This window comes from Protopterus annectens, chromosome 2.part0, assembly GCF_019279795.1.
Source record: "Protopterus annectens isolate FY-2018-M chromosome 2.part0, PAN1.0, whole genome shotgun sequence".
Lineage (NCBI taxonomy): Eukaryota > Metazoa > Chordata > Ceratodontiformes > Protopteridae > Protopterus > Protopterus annectens.
The window spans coordinates 707,864,606-707,884,652 of NC_056728.1; the positions used below are offsets into that span (position 1 = coordinate 707,864,606).

Sequence of the window (20,047 nt, forward strand, 5' to 3'; positions counted from 1 at the left end):
GAAAAAACTAATTGTATGAGGAACAGACCACAAAGCAAAAATCTGGACATTCTGTGAAAATCTCTACAGTTGAGAGTTACGCTGGAGCACTGACTGCATTTAGAAAGCAATAATTTCCCTCTTCTTTTTAACTTTCATTTTCCCTTCTCAGTAAGCTCTGTGCATTTGCCCTTTTGAACTTATCGCTCTCTCTCTCTCAAGAAGCTACTAAAAAAGGTAATTCGGAGCACACTGCCTAGTTACTTTCTGCATCTTTTCCACTTACAAAACTAACAATTATCAGTTTCTTAGCTTTCTCTCATTGTTAAGCAATTAAAATTATAAAATCAGACTCCCACTAATTTACCAGTCAACATAATTCCAACCTCATTTTGTTGTTATTCATGCCTTAACAGTCAGATGTATAACCATAATATAATGAATTTAATACTATGCAGCTATAACGATTTTCTTTTTTAAAAAGTTTATCTTCTGTCTTCTACTTGATCGTTATCCTTTCGAAGCACTGGAATCTGGTTCAAATCCAAGTTTTGCCATATTATTTTGGTCAGTTCCTGAGCTTTTCTTGGTTTTTCATACATTTTTCTTTGACACAATGGAACAGTTTCATTAGCATGGGCTCACCGTCCCTGTTTATTGGCAGAAAGCTGAGAAGCTGATTCCGTTCAGCTTGCTGGTTTGTCTTCTGTGAACAAACTTTTTTTTTTTTTTTTTTTTTTAATATCTTTTCCATCAACTGCTCTACCTGCTCAGCTTTTCATCAGGAAAAAAAAACACTCTGAAAACTAATAAAAATTTAAATCTCAGTACTCACAACTATCCACTGATTGCTGGGATGAATTTACATCCGTTTTGCCTGGTATACAAATAGTTATTCTCCACAAAACTGCCACCTTTCAATACATTTTCCCAGTGCCACATAGAGCAACAGCCAGGGCAGGGTAAAGGGGGCAGCTACCCTGGGCAAACAATGTATAGGGACATGATCACAGAAGTAGAAAATCAGCAATATGTTTTTGGCTTTCAGTTAGCATTCAGAATCCGCATTCCTTTAAACATTCACAACAAACAACTTTTCAGTCAAGGTCGACCTTGAAAGATTAAACGAGCTTTGAAGAGTTATTTTTTTTTTTATGCTCTTCAACTTTAGCTGGAAGGGGACACCAGTCAGAGTTTGCCCACAGTGACAATCTAGTAATGTTTAAATCAGATTATGATCTGATGTGTCCAATGTTCTGCTTGGCTTCTTCCACTCAGCTGTGGGGGCACACTTTCACTTGACGTTTTATAGTTCTCTCTCAGGTATCATACAATGCAAGCACCCTAAGGGGGTGCATTGGTCTGCCTCCCCCACCCTGATGGACTTAATAGAGTTGGTTCAGGGTTCACCTGCAGGTTGTGCAGGTGTTTTGTCCGTTAAAAGCATTACCGCGCTTTTTAACTGCTGATCTGCTGGCATCAGCTGATGATTCTATGACAGTCCCAACTCCCTCCTGTTATTATTAAACAAAAAAGAAAAAAAGAGTTCAGTGTACCTGCAGGATGCAGAAGAATCTATCCTGCATTTTACTTCTTGTATTTACTGGCTGCCTTGGTACATAAGTTATAATTTATTATTTTATTGTATCATATTTAATGATCTCTCTCGCACACTGTCATGTACAACTCTCAGCCCATGTGTTGTAGGGTCCATTTAGTTACCTTTTTTGTAATCCTAACCCATGTCGCTTTCCCTAGACTCCCAGTGACACAAAGCCATGTTCCTTGGGCATACCTCTACATTTTACTGAAGGGGTTGCTTGAGTGAATGTTTCATTTTGGTGCTTCTACTTATGTTATTGAAGGGGGTATTGGGTGAATGTTTCATTTCAGTGCTTGTACTTATACTATTGAAGGGGTCGCTTGGGCAAAAATTTCATTTTGGTGCTTGTACTTATGTTATTGAAGGGTTCGCTTGGGTGAAGGTTTCATTTTGGTGTTTCTACATACTGTACCTGGACATTTTACTGAAGGGGTCTCTTTGGGAAATGTTTCATTTTGGTGCTTGGGTATACCTGGACATAGTAATGAAGATGTTGCTTGGGGAAGATAATTCATTCATGTATCAGGGAAGAGCTTGTGCATACATGGTCTGACTGCTGAAGTGACCACCGGGCAAAATAATTTATTGCATCAGTTTAGTGCTTGTTATTACACAATGCAAACTAATGAAGGGGTTACTGGGGAAAATTATTCAGTGGGTCAGTCTTTAGGAAATGTTTCATTCTGGTGCTTGTGAATACCTGGACATAGTAATGAAGATGTTGCTTGGGGGAGACAATTCATTCATCTATCAGGGAAGAGCTTGTGCATACATGGTCAGACTGCTGACGCGACCGCTAGGCAAAATAATTTATTTTGTCATTTTAGTGCTTGTGCATATACAACACAAACTAATGAAGGGGTTACTGGGGAAAATTATTCATTAAATTAGTATGTCAGGATTGAGATTTTACGTAGGTCAGTACTCTAAATATGACCTAGCTTTAAATCATGTGATTCATGGAAGAGGCTAGTGGGCCACTGAGTGATGTGCTTTGTTCAAGTGGCCCGCAATCAGAAAAGTTTGAGACACACTGTTTTAGAGTCTCTTTGGAGTGACCCTTGTTAATTTCTGCATCTCTTGTATATTTCCATGCAAAACAAATAAAAGGAAAAAAGGAATATATGCAGTCAGACATTCAAATTTTATAAAATGAACAGAGTTTGAACCAAGCAAAATCAATGTCTGCAGTGGGATGTCATGAGAGATGAAAGGCTGGTTCTGTGCTTAAAGACACAGTACATCTTTGGGGGAAGGATTGCACAGAGCATCTTCTAGAGAAAACAGAATGGTCCTTGCTTAGGGTAGCTACTGAAATCATTGGGATAACCCATAAGCATTGTGTCCATCAGTGTCTGAGGGCTATTTTCTCCAACAAGCAGTAACAGTGACAAGCACATCGAAGGGACTAAATAAAAATGCATATAAAACCTGAAGGTGAATGTGTGAAAATTTGTGGTTTTCTGGATTTTTGTGGCATACCACTGAGGATTGAATTCACTAAATACTGACAGTTATTTTTGAGTTACTTCTTATCCTTCAGAAAATGCACAGTAAAACAAAACATTTTACTCTAGCAAATTTCCACGTTTATGAGAGCAGTACTTAAAATCTGTCCCCACTTGTGTGGCTTTGTCCTCCTCCCTTACATTTGTCTTTGTCCAGATTTTTTGTTCTAAGATTTAAGCCTACTCTGACTTGGAAGATTATGTCTTTTAACTCATTCACTCCAGAGCAGCTCAGAAAAAGCTGCCTGCTTAATTCCACCATAGGAGCAACAGTGCAGCCTGAGCTCATTTTCAGAAAATCCATTTCTAATACCATACAGAAAACAAATGTTCATAACTCTTTCACTATAAGAGCTAGACTAAAAATGTAAATACGAAAGTTGTTCAGCAGACACCTACCTTTCCAACAGTGTAAATGTTGATAGTGCATATCAAAGTCATTATTAAATATTTAGCAAGGAATTCTGATATTGTGCATATTTTTTACCTTTTTGGAAAAGCAAAGCACAATATCTCGGTCAATGTACCATGCAGACCCATACAATTTGAATTTAATTTGTTAGTATGAATTTCAGCTTTAAAAAGATTCCTTAACCAACACTGCGTGATGCTCATTTCTTGAGATATTCACAGAAATATGATTAATATATTATTTTTCATACTTGATAAATAAACAAAGCATAATATCTCATCACCTGTAACAGAGTCTACATATCAGTGTAGAAGTTGTGCATCTGAATGTCAGCTTCAAAGTGATGCATCATTTGTGTGATCACCATGCTCCCTTGCAAAGATATGGGCATGATAATGAGAAGTATTGCAATATATAATTTTCATAATCATACAAGACTAAAACTGTGATATCTGTACATGTGTACAGTGCACAGACATAGTTCTTTTACCATGTTGTAAGGAGTAACATTGTCTTCAAAATGAGGTATTACTTGGCACACTCACATGCTCCCTTGCAAAGTTATTTACCAAAATATGAACAAATCAATTTCCATAACCTAAGTCCAAAACAAACTTTGATATCTGCACGAGTGCAACATACAGGCACCATTCTTTTACCATGTTAGAACCAGCAATACTGCCTTCAAAATGAGGTATTACTTAGCACATTCAGATGCTCCCTTGCAAAGTTATTTACCAAAATATGAAACAAAGCATAATTTCCATAACCTAAGTCTGGTACAAAGCTTGATATCTGCACGTGTACAACATACAGGCACAATTCTTTTACCATGTTGGAACCAGCAATACTGTCTTCAAAATGATGTAATACTTTGCACACTGACATGCTCCCTTGTAAAGTTATTTACCAAAATATGAAAAAATCATAATTTCTATAACCTGAGTCCTAACAAAACTGATATATGTACATGTGTACAGCATTCACAAGTAGTTGTTTTTCCATGTAGACACATATGATTGTAAATATACACATTCTTGGTGTAGCCAACATACTGCTGAATGGGTACATGTACAGAGAAAAAGCAAGGCAAGGACCACCACTCCACTAATGAGCCCAAGACAGGCATGGGACTTCAGTGGCAGGCAAGGCAATCTGATCTGTCTGATAGCTGTGCTAGCTACCCACTCAGACAGCTGATACCACTGCAGTCTCACAACCTCCTTCAGTCTGCCTTACCTATGCCTTTTATGTGTCCATTCAGCTCAAGTTGTACTGGTTTGCAGTTAAGGAGGCATGGCTGGCAGCCCAGTGAATGTAGGAATGGCCACATACCCACTCTCTCACTTGTCGCTCTCCTGCTTGTAAAGCCATGTCAGTGTCAGAAGGTGGAAGAACCTGCACAGGAAAGAAAATGCAAACAGATTACTACTGATGTTTGTCAGATGTATTGGAAGACTACATATATATGTATATCAATAGCATTGCCTTGTTAGCTCATCCAAATCTTGACTCCTGTCCACAGTAGCATTATTCCTTTGATAAGGTACATAACTGGTGATGACTATGCAGAGGCATAACCGCTTGGTCGGTGACTGACAAGGAGCACAATCACCAAAATTACATGTTTCGGTAAACGACCCTTCAGTAGCACTCCCCAGTATGTGCAACCACCAAATGAAGCAGTCACCCAAGTGACCCCTTGAATAAAATGTTGATGTATGCACAAGCACCAGAATTAAATATTTCCCAAATGAACATCCAGTCACATTTCCTGCCATGTACATGCACCATAATAAAACATACAGCCACGACTTTGAATAGCTGATCACAAAAGTAATCAGTCTGGCAAGATTGTGTATATATATATATATTGTGTGTATATATATATATATATATATATATATATATATATATATATATATATAGATGTGTGTGTGTGTGTATGTATACACACATACAAACAAACACACATACATGTGTTGGAACAACGTGCAAGTACATTATGTACATACATATATATCCATATACACACACATATGCACAAATTATATATATATATATATATATATATATATATATATATATATATATATATATATATATATATAAACTAAGAAATGAACTTCGTGACAATAAAGCATTCAATAAAATAGTAAATAACACCAACAACTCTTGTAGAACTTTAGCTTGTCTTATTTATTATCAAGACTTCTTCAGAAAGACATGTTTCATAAGTATGAGCAACCATTTTCACTTCCTTTATATACATTAGTTCTAGCAGGCCATTTAAATTTACAACAGTTCCTTTCCAATAGAAAAGTGTGAACAAGCAGGGTGCTGTGTGCATTTTCATTAACATTACAATTGCAGTTACATAAGGCAAATTGGTCAGACAGTAATAGCCTTGTGGTGCCGTGTGCATACTAAAAGGGATAGTGTGCAAAAAGGGATTGTGTGCAAAAAAGGGATTGTGTGCAAAAAGGGATCATGTGCAAAAAAGGGATTGTGTGCAAAAAGGGACTGTGTGCAAAAAGGGATTGTGTGAAAAAAAAAAAAAAAAAAAAAAAGTGAAAATGGTTGCTCATACTTATGAAACATGTCTTTCTGAAGAAGTCTTGATAATAAATAAGACGAAAGCGCTAAAGTTCTACAAGAGTTGTTGGTGTTATTTACTATTTTATTGAATGCTTTTATTGTCACGAAGTTCATTTCTTAGTTAAAATTTCTTCTCTTCGTTCAATTTTTTTGAGTGCGGTTAATTTTATATATATATATATATATATATATATATATATACACACACACACACACACAAAGAAAAAAATCAGGGGTTCTGGAGGGTAGGTCATTGATGAAAAATGAGAGAGATGGCTTGCAATGACTCCAGCAGAGAAAAAACACAATCTGGCTTGTGCTTTCATCAAAATGATAACTACTCCTGCTTATGTGAATAACAGTGACAGCAGCTGAGACTTTTACCAGAAAAGTGATAATGACGCACTGCTATATTGTAACTGCACTTATTGCTAATGTGATAATGACCTGCCTTTCATTACTGCAAAGTTATGCATGCTCAGACAAAGGTGATAATTGCTGCACATAACCTGTTGAGTAGGCATTCATTATATTACCTTGTGCAGCTGTTGTGTAACACAGACTCATTACCAGTAAGGAGAACACCTGAGTAATTCAGTAAAATAGTTTAACACTTACATATGACTGAGCCCTTCCTCCCACCTAAATTCCACACATGACTGACAAAGCCAGGAAAAATCTACAAAAAATATGGTAGCTCCATGCTGGCAGTAGTCAACAAGTGATAACCTTTATCTCACTCATGCAACTACTAATCGCAAATAGAATAATAAAAGCAGAAGTAATTTATTGTCTGCTTATTTTACATTATACTATTAATTAATCAAGGGTGTATCTGATGTCTTATATGCTGGCATATTACACTATAATTACATTTATGTGCTGTATTTTAAGTAATGTAACCATGTGAAATTTTCAGACTTAATTTCTGTTTCCCCAGTAACCCATCCAGTTGTTTGCATTGTGTATGCACAAGCACCAAAATGGCATAAACTATTTTGCCCAGTGGTCACTTCAACAGTCATACCATGTATCCACAAGCACTTCCCTGATACACAAATAATTATTTCCCCAAGCAAAATCCTCATTAGTATGTCCCGGTATACATGCACCTCAATGAAATGTTTCCCCCAAACAAGCCTTCAGTAACATTTCCTAGTATGTGTAACTACCAGCACGAATACCTCACCCAAGCAACCCCTTCAGCAGAATGTTGAGGTATGCACAATCACCAAAATTAAACACTTCACCAAACAAAACGTGTGTAACATTTCCTAGTATGTACAACCACCAAAATGAAGCATTCACCCAAGCGAGTCCTTTAATATAATGTATGTACAGGCACCAGAATGAAAGATTTCCCCAAAACAACCATTCAGTAACATTTCCTGACATGTACAAACACCAAAAGGAAGAATTCAGAAACAAACACCTTACTTGCATGTGGGAAATTGCATCACAATATCTGTTGAGCAGCCACTCATTATATTCTGGGTACAGGTGTAATATAAGACACAGTCACTACCATCTGTTAGGACAAAGACCATACTAATTCAGTCAAAGCAGTATAGCACTTATATCTTACTAAACATTGGATATACTATGGAACACAATGAAGACAGTCAAACAGTGGAGAAAATATGGGACAACAGTGATGTTGCAAAGAACTGAACGTCCCTCCAAAATTTATGAAAAGACAAGACGATCACTGGTCAGGGAGGCTGCCAAGAGCCCTACAGCAACACTGAAGGAGCTTCAGGAATTTCTGGAAAGTGCTGGTTGTGTACTACATGTGATACCATCTCCCATATTCTCCATATGTCTGGACTATAGGGTCGGTAGGGTTGGAAGACAGAAGCCTTTTCTTACACAGAAAAACATCAAGGCCAGGATAAAATTAGCAAAACAAGACATCAAGTCTCCCAAAAGCATGTGGGAAAGTGTGTTGTGGTCTGGTGAGACCAGGGTTGAATTTTTTGGGCACATTCGAGAAGATACGTTTGGCCCAAAAACACCACTTTGCATCACCTAAAAGCACAACATCCCCACGGTGAAGCATGGTGGTGGCAGTATCATGCTTTGGCGTTGCTTTTCTTCAGCTGGATAATGGAAAATGGTAATGTCACAGTAACCATGTTCAGAAGGGTACGAAGTCTGAAAATCGTGTAGTTATTATTCAGTGACTGCAGTCCACAGCACTTCACAAGAAAGCCACAAACTGTACGAGAAACTAAACACACATTTGAGGGATGATAAAATGTTGATGTATGTACAAGCACCAGAATGAAATATTTCCCCAAACGATCCTTCAGTAATATTTCCTGGTATGTACATGCATCAAAATGAAACATTCACCCTAGCAAACCCTTCAGTAAAATGTTGACATATGTACAATTACCAAAATGAAGAATTCACCCAAGTGACCCCTTCAGCAACATTTTGCAGATTGTACATGCCAGAAAGTGAGACATTCACTCAAGTGACCCCTTCGGTAAAATATTGAACTATGCACAAGCACCAACATGAAATGTTGGCCTAAATGACCCTTCAGCAACATTTCCTAGTATGTGCAATCACCAAAATAGAAATCAAAGTCTACACCAGTTGTATTTGAGGTACTGAATATTATAAGAGAGAGAAAAGAAAGTATAGTTGTGTACACTTACCATAAAAGTAGATGTTAGAGTGTATTCACTGTTGCAGTCATCACATTCGGGTTATCTGCTTGCAGTAGCCCTCAGTCAGCCTGATTATCAAAGTCTTGGGTCCTGCATCGGTTGCTGTCTCATCTTCCATGACGTCAGGTAGACAGGGGTATAAACATGCAGCCGACGCCATTACGTCAGTTTTTCTTGCCCCAGATGTTAGGTGCCCCCCTAATGGGAAGCAATTAAATATATATATATATATATATATATATATATATATATATATATATATATATATACAAGGTTATACCTCCAACAAAAAAGCAAATACACCAAAAAGCTTTTAAGCATAGTAAAGGAGAGTAGAGGTACAGCCAAATGAAGACAGGGGGCTGGAGGGAGGGGTAACCGGGACTGCAACAGTGAATACACTTGAACATCTACATTTATGGTAAGTGTACACAACTGTACTATGTTCTTCGTGTTTCACTGTTGCAGTCATCACATTTGGGTAGATTCCCAAAGCTAAGGATGGGAGTAGGAATTTAGATAGCATTAGGACCAGTTATAAGGCCCTGCAAGACTGCAGTGGCAAAACCAGCTCTGGATTTAGAGAAAATTGGCAAATGTTAATGCCTGGTGAAACAATGTACAGAACTCCAGGTAGCAGCTTCTAGGATATCCCTGGTAGGGACACCTCTGAGAAAGGCTGTAGAGGTAGACGCAGCACTGGCTGAGTGTGGTCTTATACCCTGTGGGATAGGTTTTTCCATGGTGCTTACAGCAGAAATAAATGCAATGGCCTATCCATTTAGAAATGGTTTGCTTTGAAATGGCCTTCCCCTCTGCCCCTGCAGCAAATGCCAGCAGCAGCTGTTCAGATTTCCTTTGAGGTTTAGTCCTGTCCAAGTACAATCTAAGTTGTCTGTGCACATCTAAGGAGTGCAGTATCCGTTTCCCTTTTGTTCTGTGGATTAGAAAAGAAGGTTGGCAAATAAATGGACTGATTAAGAGCCACACTGGATACTACCTTGGGCATGAAGGAGGGATTGGTCCTGAGGGACAGCCTGTCTGCATGAAAGATGATGAAAGGCTCCACTGCCATAAGGGCCTGTAATTCAGACACCCTTCTTGCTGAAGTGATTGCTAAAAGGAAGGCTGTTTTCCAAGAAAGGAATTTTAACTCTGCACTTGCAGCTTATAGGTTCATAGGTTGGTACTAGGCTATCAGCCCTAGGGCCTACACAAGTCTAGCCATGACAATTCCCTGGCTATTTCTTCCCACATTATTTACTTCCCTGGACCCCTGTCTAGCAGGGTGATTGACGTGATCCCTGCGGTGAATTTCCTTTCTCCCATCCAATCGTCAAGATTCCTATTGAAGAGGGCCAAAGAGGCACTCTGCTTGACATGTATGGGCAATCTATTCCAGAGTCTGGGGAGTCTCTGGGTCAGGAACCTATCCCTCTAGCATGTTTTGTTCATTGTGATGACAAGGTTTAGATCCCTGGAGCGTGTGGCTCTGAGGCATTGGGATTTCTTTAAGTGTAGCATGTCCAACAGCTCTGGGTTTGACATGGCCTTGTATGTTAAGCAGAGCTCGCCTATGAGCAGAAGATATGCGACAGAGTATAGCTGGAGTTTTTTATGGTGGTCAGTGTAGGGCATCTGCTTTAGGCCTGTGATTCTTTTAGTGAGGTATTTCTGCGGCCTTTCCAGTTGTTGCAGATGTCTTGAAAGGTACATACCAAACGGGGTGTTGTATTCTATAATGGGTCTAATGAGGGATGAGTACAGTGGGACAATGACCTCATTTTTTCTGGATGAAAAGCCCTTAGTGATGAGGTGTGCCACATAGAAGGATTTCTTGACTGTTGTGGCAATGTGGTTATTGAAGGTGAGACCACTGTCCACCTGTGTCCCCAAGTCTCTTATCACACTTTCGGTGTTTAGTGTACTGCCACCTATATGGTAATTCACGGGTACATGTTTTTTCCCAAAGGGGATAACTATACATTTCTTGGCATTGAGCTCGAGCCCATGGCTCTGGCACCAAGCATCTGTTTCTGTAAAGCCCTTTTGTAGAGTATCCACATCATTTGGGGATTCAATAATGGCTCCCAGTTTGCAGTCATCTGCGAACTTTGTTAGCCAGAGTTCCTTAGTGTTGACCTGTACTTCAGATAAGTAGATGCCAAACAAGAGCGGTCCCAGGACTGAACCCTGAAGTACTCCACTTGTCACTTGTCTGGAGCTGGATTTGGAGTCGGCTACTTTTACAGTGTGGCTCAAAAGGAGGCAGAATGAGTTTTTCCAATACAAAGTTAAGGTCCCAGGCTGGAGTTGGGGCTCTCCTAGGTGGTCTTAAGTTTTTGGCCCCTATGAGGAACTGCTTAAGCAGTGGATGAGAGAAGAGGGGTGGTTCCGTGTTGTAATGAGCTGAAATGGCTGAGCCATGAATTTTGATGGAGGAAAAGGAAAGGCCCTTGTGAAGCATCTCAGTTAAGTACTAAAGAACCTGAGGTAAATTAGGTGCTGCTGTGTCCATCCCTTGAGTTTGGTTCCAGGAACAGAATCTTTTCCATTTTTCAGCATAAGATTTTCTAGTACTAGGCCTCCTCGCCTCCAGAATGACATCCAACACTTGTTTACTGAGGGATGGTAAAGGAGATATCAGGTAATTAGCCAGGCTGCCAAGTCCAGGGTTTGAAGCTGAGGATGCAGAATCTGGCCCTTCTGCTGAAACAGCATGGTAGGAGTCTAAGGCAGGTGCCATAGTGCCAGCAGTGACACACCGTGCAAGAGGGGGTACCCAGTGTTGGCGTGGCCAGCCTGGTGCAATCAGTATCGTCCTTGGTTTGCCCGGTTTCATCTTTAGTAGTACTTTGGAGAGGAGAGGCAGAGGAGGAAAGGCATAAACTGATAGATTTTTCCAGGTGAAGGACAGGGCATCCACTTTCGAAGCTTGTTTGTGGCGAGTCCTTGTGCAGAATTTGTCCAATTGGTAGTTCCGGGGGGAGGCAAACAGGCCTATAACTGGGCTCCCCCATTTGTTTATCATCATGTTGAAAGTCTTTGGTTCCAGTTTCCACTCGTGTGGGTCCATGAAATTTCTGCTTAGTTCATTTGCCAGTGTATTTAGCTTTCCTGGCAGGAACTGAGCCTGTAGGTGCACTTGGTAGTTCAAGGCTGTGTTCCACAGAGCCATGGCTAGTCTGCAGAGGGGGGTATGAATGGGTAACCCCCTGCTTATGTACCACATAACAGTGGTGTTGTCTGTCTTTACCATTAATTGTCCTGGAAGAATGTGGTCCTTCAAGGCTGTCAGAGCATTCTGTACAGCTAACATTTCTTTTTGATTGATATGCAGGTGCATTTGACTTTGGTTCCATTTGCCCTGAATGCACGTCCCTGCCAGGTGAGCCCCCCATGCATAGTCTGATGCATCTGTTGTTAGGATTTGGGCGGCAGGGGGTACAGTGAATGGTAGTCCCTTGTTTTGGTGGCAGGCCTCTGCCCACCAAAGGAACTCTAACTGTAGGCAAGGTATGATAGGAATCATTGCTTCTAGATCCTGAGAATGTTGACACCATAGGCTCTTTAGATACCACTATAGTTTCCTCATATGCAGTCTTGCATATGGAATTAGGAGAATGCAGGAGGCCATGAACCCCAAGGCTTGCAGTATTTGCCTTGCAGACAGCAGGGTTTTTGTGGCCATTAGTTTGAAGTAAGCTGTCAAATGAATTTGTTTCTCTGGCGTGAGGAAAGCCATCTCGGAAATTGTGTTCAAGCTTGCTCCCAAGAATATAATTTGTTGACAGGGTACAAGATGTGATTTCTTTTCGTTTATGGTGTACCCCAGACAAGTTTGCACCTTTTGTACAAACGCCAAATTATTCAAAAGTAAGTCCTGGCTTTCTGCCTGAATTAGACAATCATCCAGGTATGGGTATATTTGAATATTTCTTTGTCTGCAAAATGCAGTGACTGGAGCTACTCACTTTGCGAATACCCTGGGCACAGTAGATAAGCCAAAGGGCAGTGCAGAGAACAGATAGTGCATGTAGCCTGCTTTGAAGCATAGGTATCTTCTGCAAGATTCCCTGAATGGGATGTGCAGGTAGGCTTCCTTTAAATGCAGTGTTGCCAACCAGGCATCCTTGCCTAGCATAGGAAGCAACTGGTGAAGAGTTAGCATCTTGAATTTTGGGATCATCAAAAAGGTATTTAGGTTAGAAAGGTCCAGGATAGGATGCCATGAGTTGTCTTTTCTGGGTACCAGGAAAAGTCTTGAGTAGAAACCTTGTCCCCTTTCCTCTTCTGGTACAATTTGAATAGCCCTTATGCTTAAGAAAGAGAGAGTACTTGCTTTTAAGCCTCTGCCACTGATTTGGGGGTAGGTCTGGTAACATGTGGAAGTGAAATCTGTATCCTTGGGAAACTATATTTAAAACCCATTTGTCCTGGGTAATGAGTTCCCAGTTTTTTGTCTGCAGAGCAATCTTTCCCCCAAAGGAGCAGTCAGTTGAGACGGGCTTGGAAGTTTTAAAGTTAAGTCATTGAGACAGTTTACCATAGGGGGGAGACTTACTACTCCCTGATTTGGAAGTGGGAGCCCCCCACTACTTAGTCCTGTACGTACCTTGGGACTGAAGCTTGGGTGTTCTGCTGGTTCTGGGTTTGGACTGAGAAGGCCTGGAAGAGACAGGAAAGGACCAATTCTTAGAGGGCCACTGCCTACTAAATCTTGGAGGCTGAACTTGTAGGAAATCTAACAGTTTGCATAGATTTAGCTTTTTCCTCCATCTTTTTAAGTGCTACTTCTGCTTTGTTGCCAAACAGACGGTCCTGATTTAAGGGAGCATCCAGCAATTTAGCTTTAACATGACCTGGCAAAGATTACTCCTTAAGCCAAGCATGCCTTCTAAGTACAGACCCAGTGACAGCAGCCCTACAAGATGCCTCTAGTGAATCAAAAACACACTGCAAAGTATGTTTTCCAACTTGTTCAGCAGAATGCATTAAATCCTGTAAATCCTTATTTTCAGCACAGTCAGGAATCAACATAATTTTCTGTTTAAGCAATCCAATAATATGCTGCTGATACTTTAACATATGAAACTGGCAGTTTAAGGCCCTAATGGCCAAGGTTGCAGAAGTGTATACCTTCTTACCTCATCTATCCAGCGCACTGGAATTTCTATCAGAGGGGGTAGGATTTTTGGCAGTAGTAACCTTAATGCCCTTGGGTCCCTGTGAAATGGTCTCAGGATCAGCAGTAGGATTTTTAAAAAGGAACTTGAGAGAGTCAGGAACCATGTAATATCTATCAGGTTTTCTGGGAGCAGGAGTAAAGAGTCAGGGGCCAAGCTAGAGTCAGATGAAGCATCATCAACAATGTCCAGTACAGGGGGGGGTGGTTAAAGGCCTATGCTGGGGCAGGAGTAAGAAATCCCTAAGCCTCTTTTTAGAATCAGAGTAATCCTGGCTTTCCCAATGGAAATGCTCCTTAAGAGTATGCAAGGTTTCAGCAAAAGAGAAATCCTCTGGAGGGGAAGCAGAGGGAATAGAGTCCTCTGCATCAGAATCCTCATAGGTAGATAAAGGTAAATCCTGGTCATCAGAGGAAAGAGAAATTTCAGAATCCTGATCAGAAGTATCATAAGCAAATTCAGTACTAGGTCTCTTAGAGGGGGAAGGCTGGCTTCCCCTGATTAAAGTAATAAGGTCTTCAGCCATTCTTATCATTTGTTTTTTAGGCATAGAGGCCTGACCATGCGGTCTGGGTGTCGGTTTTCTAGGCATGGATCGAGTTTTAGGCCTTGAAGAAAAAGATGGCATTGGTTTAATATGCAAGTCAGTAGGCCTGAATACACCCTCAGAAGCCGGTGCAGGCACAGCGGCTCTGGACCCATCCAAGGTAGAGACATCCGCAGGTTCCACAGTTGAAGCATCTTGCGGCATACTGGACTCTGAATGGGTCTCAGTAGAGGCCTGCGAATCTGAAGTCGCGGGTATCAGGGGCTGCGAAAGCACCTCACTGAATACTGGCAAACTGGCGACTAGCTTAGGAGAAGCATCGTCGGCAGCTTTGGACCTAGGCGGCCTTATCTTTGCATTTTTTCAGAATGTAGGTAGTCGGATGGCTTACTGAAGACATATCTGGATAATTGAACAGAGTACCAAAATATTTAGAAGCGTAAATATACCGACGACAAATAGTTCGTTGTTTAAATAAGGCACAAAACTGACAGCAAGGTATGTCGTGGTCAGGGCCTAGGAAGGAATACAGTATGAATGAAAATCTTTATGAGGTATTTGCTTTCCATAAGAAATACAATTATTGACTTTACTGACATCAGTTGAGAGCAAGAAAAAGTTTCCCCAATGGGGTACTTGGCTTTAGTTCAGACTTCGGTTCTGAAACTCGAAAATGAAAATTTCGGGAGTCGGCCAACCTGCACTTGTGAACTGCTTCTGCTTCGGGCACCGCAGGGAAAGAAAGACTGATGTAATGGCGTCAGCTGCATGCTTTATACCCCTGACTACCTGACGTCATGGAAGATGAGACAGTAACCGACGCAGGACCCAAGACTTTGATAATCAAGCCGACTGAGGGCTACTGCAAGCAGATAACCCGAATGTGATGACTGCAACAGTGAAACACGAAGAACATCTGGAAGGGGGATCTTTAGAAAAGGGAACAAGCACATTACATAGAAGTAAATGGAAATTGTGGGAACAATACATTCATAAAAATGTTCAGGTGTAGGAGTGAAGCTTAATGGAAGACAGGGATTCAGCAGTTGTCTGTAATGTTGGACTGATGATAGTAACAAAGAAAATATATGTGATGTATATTGTATTTAAATGGAAAATGTTACAATGATTTGTTTTCTTTTCTATTAATGTATATTTGACTGTGTCTTAAAGTGATAATTTAATGTTGTTTGTCTTTCGGCTTTTTCCCTGTAAGGGGTTGCCACAGCGGAACTCCGGTCCGCTAATGATTGGCAGTAGATTTTTACGAAACGCCGAGGTGCCAGCTCAATGCCCAACCTTCAACTAAGGCACGCCCATTTACGCATGCATGTCTTTCGAATGCTACCCAACCACCAAGCCAAGCCGAGAATCGAATGGGAGAACCTCTTGCTGTGAGGTAACAACACTACCGCCATACCACCAGGGCAGATAATTAATATAAAGGTCTTTAAATTCTCTGGAATGGTGAGGTGCCTTTGCAACTTTCACCTCCTCCTCCCAGTGTGACCTGGCCCTTTGTTGCGACCCCTCAGGAGTCCACTGTGCTATCAGCCCCTGCAATGTCCACTCGAGCCAAGACCTTGTTGGCATTGTTTGGGTTCAAAGTCACTCTGGTGTCTCAGGATTCTGATGTTTAATTCCTAGTTACTGAGGGAGAGGGCAGCATCACCTGCATCACTGTATGAGAAGAAGTTGAAAATGAAGGGATCCATGTCATGACCACCCATCTCTGGCCTGTGGCCTTCCATTCTGTTGCCAATAAGTGCCTGACTGTTGGTTTGCTCCAGCATTCCCTGCTTAGGTCTTAACTCTATTACTCCCAGGTCTGCTTGCAGGACTTCTTCAGATTGACACTCCAGATTTCCTGGTCTTTATGAAATTAAGGCTGCCACATCCTTAAAAAGACCCTGCTTCTTGGATCTCCTTTGAAAAAAAAAAAAAAAAAAGACACCTCCCCACTTAGGATTTTCAATTACTGTGACACTGAGGAACTCATGGGTGATGTATTTCAAGATGCTTCTTTGCAGCCTGACTCACAATCCCCATCAGTAGGAAGCCTGATCAGTTCTACAAGGTCCTTGAGTCCCATGGATACACACAAGAATCATGTGGTGGATCCAGCAGTGGTGTCTCTGGATTCCAGTAAGGGACCTCATAGCATTACAACTTGGAACCAACTACTAAATGATGATGAGAGCAGAGCTCTGTATCAAATCTGTTAAAAAAGACTTGCACCTCTGCTGCTATGGCCATGAGGACCCTGAAGTGCCAGTTTCATGTGGTTAAGTATAAGGAGTCCATTGTGGAGTAGCTGAAACAGAAGACAGAAGGGGATCCAGGATAAGGGCCTAAAGGAGGAAGTGCTGGATTTGTGCAGGTTTATTACCCAGGTGGCTAGGCACTCCATGAAGTGTGGCTGTGATACCCTAGCTGCATCTGGCAGGGCAACTACTAACAGGGTCTTATCTCAGTACCTTGAGAATCTCAACAGCATTTCTGCCAGGGGACTTCATCTGTCTTCCGCATTCATACACACACATTCATACTCCTTTCTTGCACGCATTCATGCAGACAGAAGCAGACACTCAGAAACAGTCAGACACACACACACACACACACACACACACACACACACACACACATTTTCTTTTTTGGTCCGGTAACTGCCAATCATTAGCGGGCCGGTGATCCGCTGTGGTGACCCCTAACCAGAAAAAGCCGAAAGATAAGACCAAAGGAAGCCTAGTGGTTGGGAACGTATGCGATATTCGAAAACGCTACAGATTTCTGTGTCATATTTTTGGTCTTCTTGTCTATTGAAACTCACTACCGCAGATGACTGAAGTTCACTAAATAATGCCATACATTTGACTTTCCGACTGCACACTTACTAAAAGGGTCGGGAGACAGAAACTAGTATTTCATGTACCTTGTCTTCATTTTTGCATAATAATTTAGTCAGTCTTGTATGTCTTTATCTACTAAATCTTCTTTACCCCATTTATTTAAAACTTGCAAAACACATTCCTTTTCTTCCTGTATCATCATCCTGTAAAAAGTGTACCCTAGTCCACATAGCTGGCTTTAGGCATGAGCGAACCTCATGCTCTGGGGGCATTCAAGGGGAAAACAAAAGAACATAATTTTGGGGGTGAAGGTGTGTTGCAAGTGGTGGCTTGGATTGCAGAAATCTGATTAGCTGCCACCACTTGCTTTAGCAACAACTTTAAAAGAAGATTTTCTAAGAAAAGTTTAATGTAAACACAATGTAAAAACATGCTGAATCGTAACAGAATAAGATAAATTACAAGTTCAGTTATGATTTCAGCGTGTTTTACATTAAACTCAGCTGCAAACATGCAATAGAGTTTATCGTGCTTGTGGAAGGCACTCGGGGGTAACAGCTTGCATTTAGTATCTTCTCATGACGTGCTCAGTGTTAAGCACAGAGGCACCATGAGAAGGTACTTGGAGTTAATGATGTAAGTAATTATTGAACTAACTGATGGCTCTTGGAGAAAAGAAATAACAATAAATTGAGTTAAAAGCTTCTTTTACTACAGAAAAGTGTATGTCAATTCGCATTCTCTTATTCTGACAATGTTTCAAGTTAATAACAGTAATGTTTTAAGAGTGTCCACAATTGTCATTGATTGTCTCTGATTATTTCTGTATTTGTCTGTGATTCTTTTGAGATTTGTCCCTGAATGCTTGAGAGCTATGGTGTACAGTAAAAGCATATTTTTACCAATATTTGTGTTGGTAGTAGCACGTTAATTTTATTTAAGACATTTTTTTTGCGGGGGGGGGGGGTGACAACATTTTGACGTCATGTGACAAGGGAGCTCCATATGACCTTGATCTGTCTCTGATGCAGTCCACTTCTTCCAATTTCCCTGGGATGCAAGAGAAAAAGACTCTCTCTCCATGTTTTTTTTTTTAAAACAGTTCGTCCATGAAGTGTCATATTCTGCTATTCTTTCATTTATACTATCAGACTTCTACAGCTCAGTCAGTTCATCTGAATGTTTACATAGAATTTCCTCTGCTCCTTCCAACCTTTTATCATTTGACTTTACATATTCTTCTAATGTCTTACTTATGTTGAAGGCTTCTGAATTTGTGTTTCAGTTTTTTTTCAAGGTTACATGAAGCCATCTTCTGCACTGAAGGTATGAACTGGTATGCTTCCTGCTGACCAGCCACATGGATATTCTCAACCAAAACGTCTAATTTTTTTCACCAACTTTCCCTTGGATGCTACAATTTTATTTTTATTTATTTACAGCCATATTGGCATTGTGCGCAGTGGCTAATAACATTAATTCAAAATTAATAATTTACCAGCATTTTTCTGATATCTCAGTTTTCCCAATAGCAGAGCTCTAATTAACATGTTGATCAGTCTGCTGCCTTATCAAGCCCCATGAGATGTCACTCCTTGACTGATTTGGCATTTGTAAAATAAAATCTGCATCATCATCCAAACTCAATTCAGAAAAATAACAAAAAGTCAGAAATGTTAATGTAAAACAGAGCTTTTTGCTGTGTTGCAGGAATAAAAAGACTGAGGGTTCGTTCCTCTCCCAGCAGCAGCAATAGTCATGAATAAAAAGAAAAACAACGAAATAAGAAAAAAGAAGGATGGGAAGTGCCTAAACAAATCCTTTGCTAGGAGGAAGCATGCATAAATTAACAATCCAGCCTGCTAGAGCACCCCTTTAAATTAGCATCTGTACCTATTTAAACAGTTCAGATAAAAAAAAAATTACCAATACTAATAAGTTAAGATGTTTTTCGAGTTCTTCTCTCCAGATTCACTTCAGTGCCCCTCAGTAAAGTATACAGAAAAGGTAGAAATACACATTAGAAGGATACCAGTTACCTGAGAATTAAGAAAGGAAAGAAAAAGCAAACGTCATCTTCCTTCTATAGGTGGAGAGACATGTTGTGATTGTTGGAGGACCAAGAATAAGGCAACAAAGATGGAGACCCTACAGAAGGACATGGTCATGTCTTTATCTCAGCAGAAAGGGGAAGAAATTTGCATACTTAGCCAGACTACAGCAACGGTATCCAGACTTGAAGAAAGTGGACAAATATACTGTAGTAGTGGAATGTGGGGGTTTCATATTTCCACTTAGAAGATGAAATTAAATGAAGCAAAGGCTGGGAACTGCAATGAATATAGTGGATTCTCCTGACCCATTATAACAGTCATATGTCTAAGACAAGTTTTTGCCTGTAGGTTTTGTATTGTATGGGTAAATTAACACACTACCTTGAAAACTTGCTGAACGTACAAATAGTTCTGAATGGTTTAAAAGCAAGTGTTCAGTAGACATAACAAATGGATTCGTAAATGCGCTAGAAGAACAGACTATTAAGGCAATTAAAGCTTTAAATGTGCTTTCTTTTTCAAGATTCACTTGGGAATGTGTTACAAAGGAAAAAAAGGAGGCATGTACTTTAAGGTTTTCTTAAGTTAGACATAGCTATTACTTTGTGATCTTTTCCACCCAAAAAATATCTA

The 20,047-nt window shown here is 40.4% G+C and overlaps 1 protein-coding gene across 1 annotated transcript in view; it reads right to left on the reverse strand.

The window, feature by feature from the left end:
• The window catches only part of ECPAS (Ecm29 proteasome adaptor and scaffold), a 2,158,898-nt gene that overhangs the window by 1,139,363 nt on the left and 999,488 nt on the right, over positions 1 to 20,047 (reverse strand). The window lies entirely within an intron of this gene.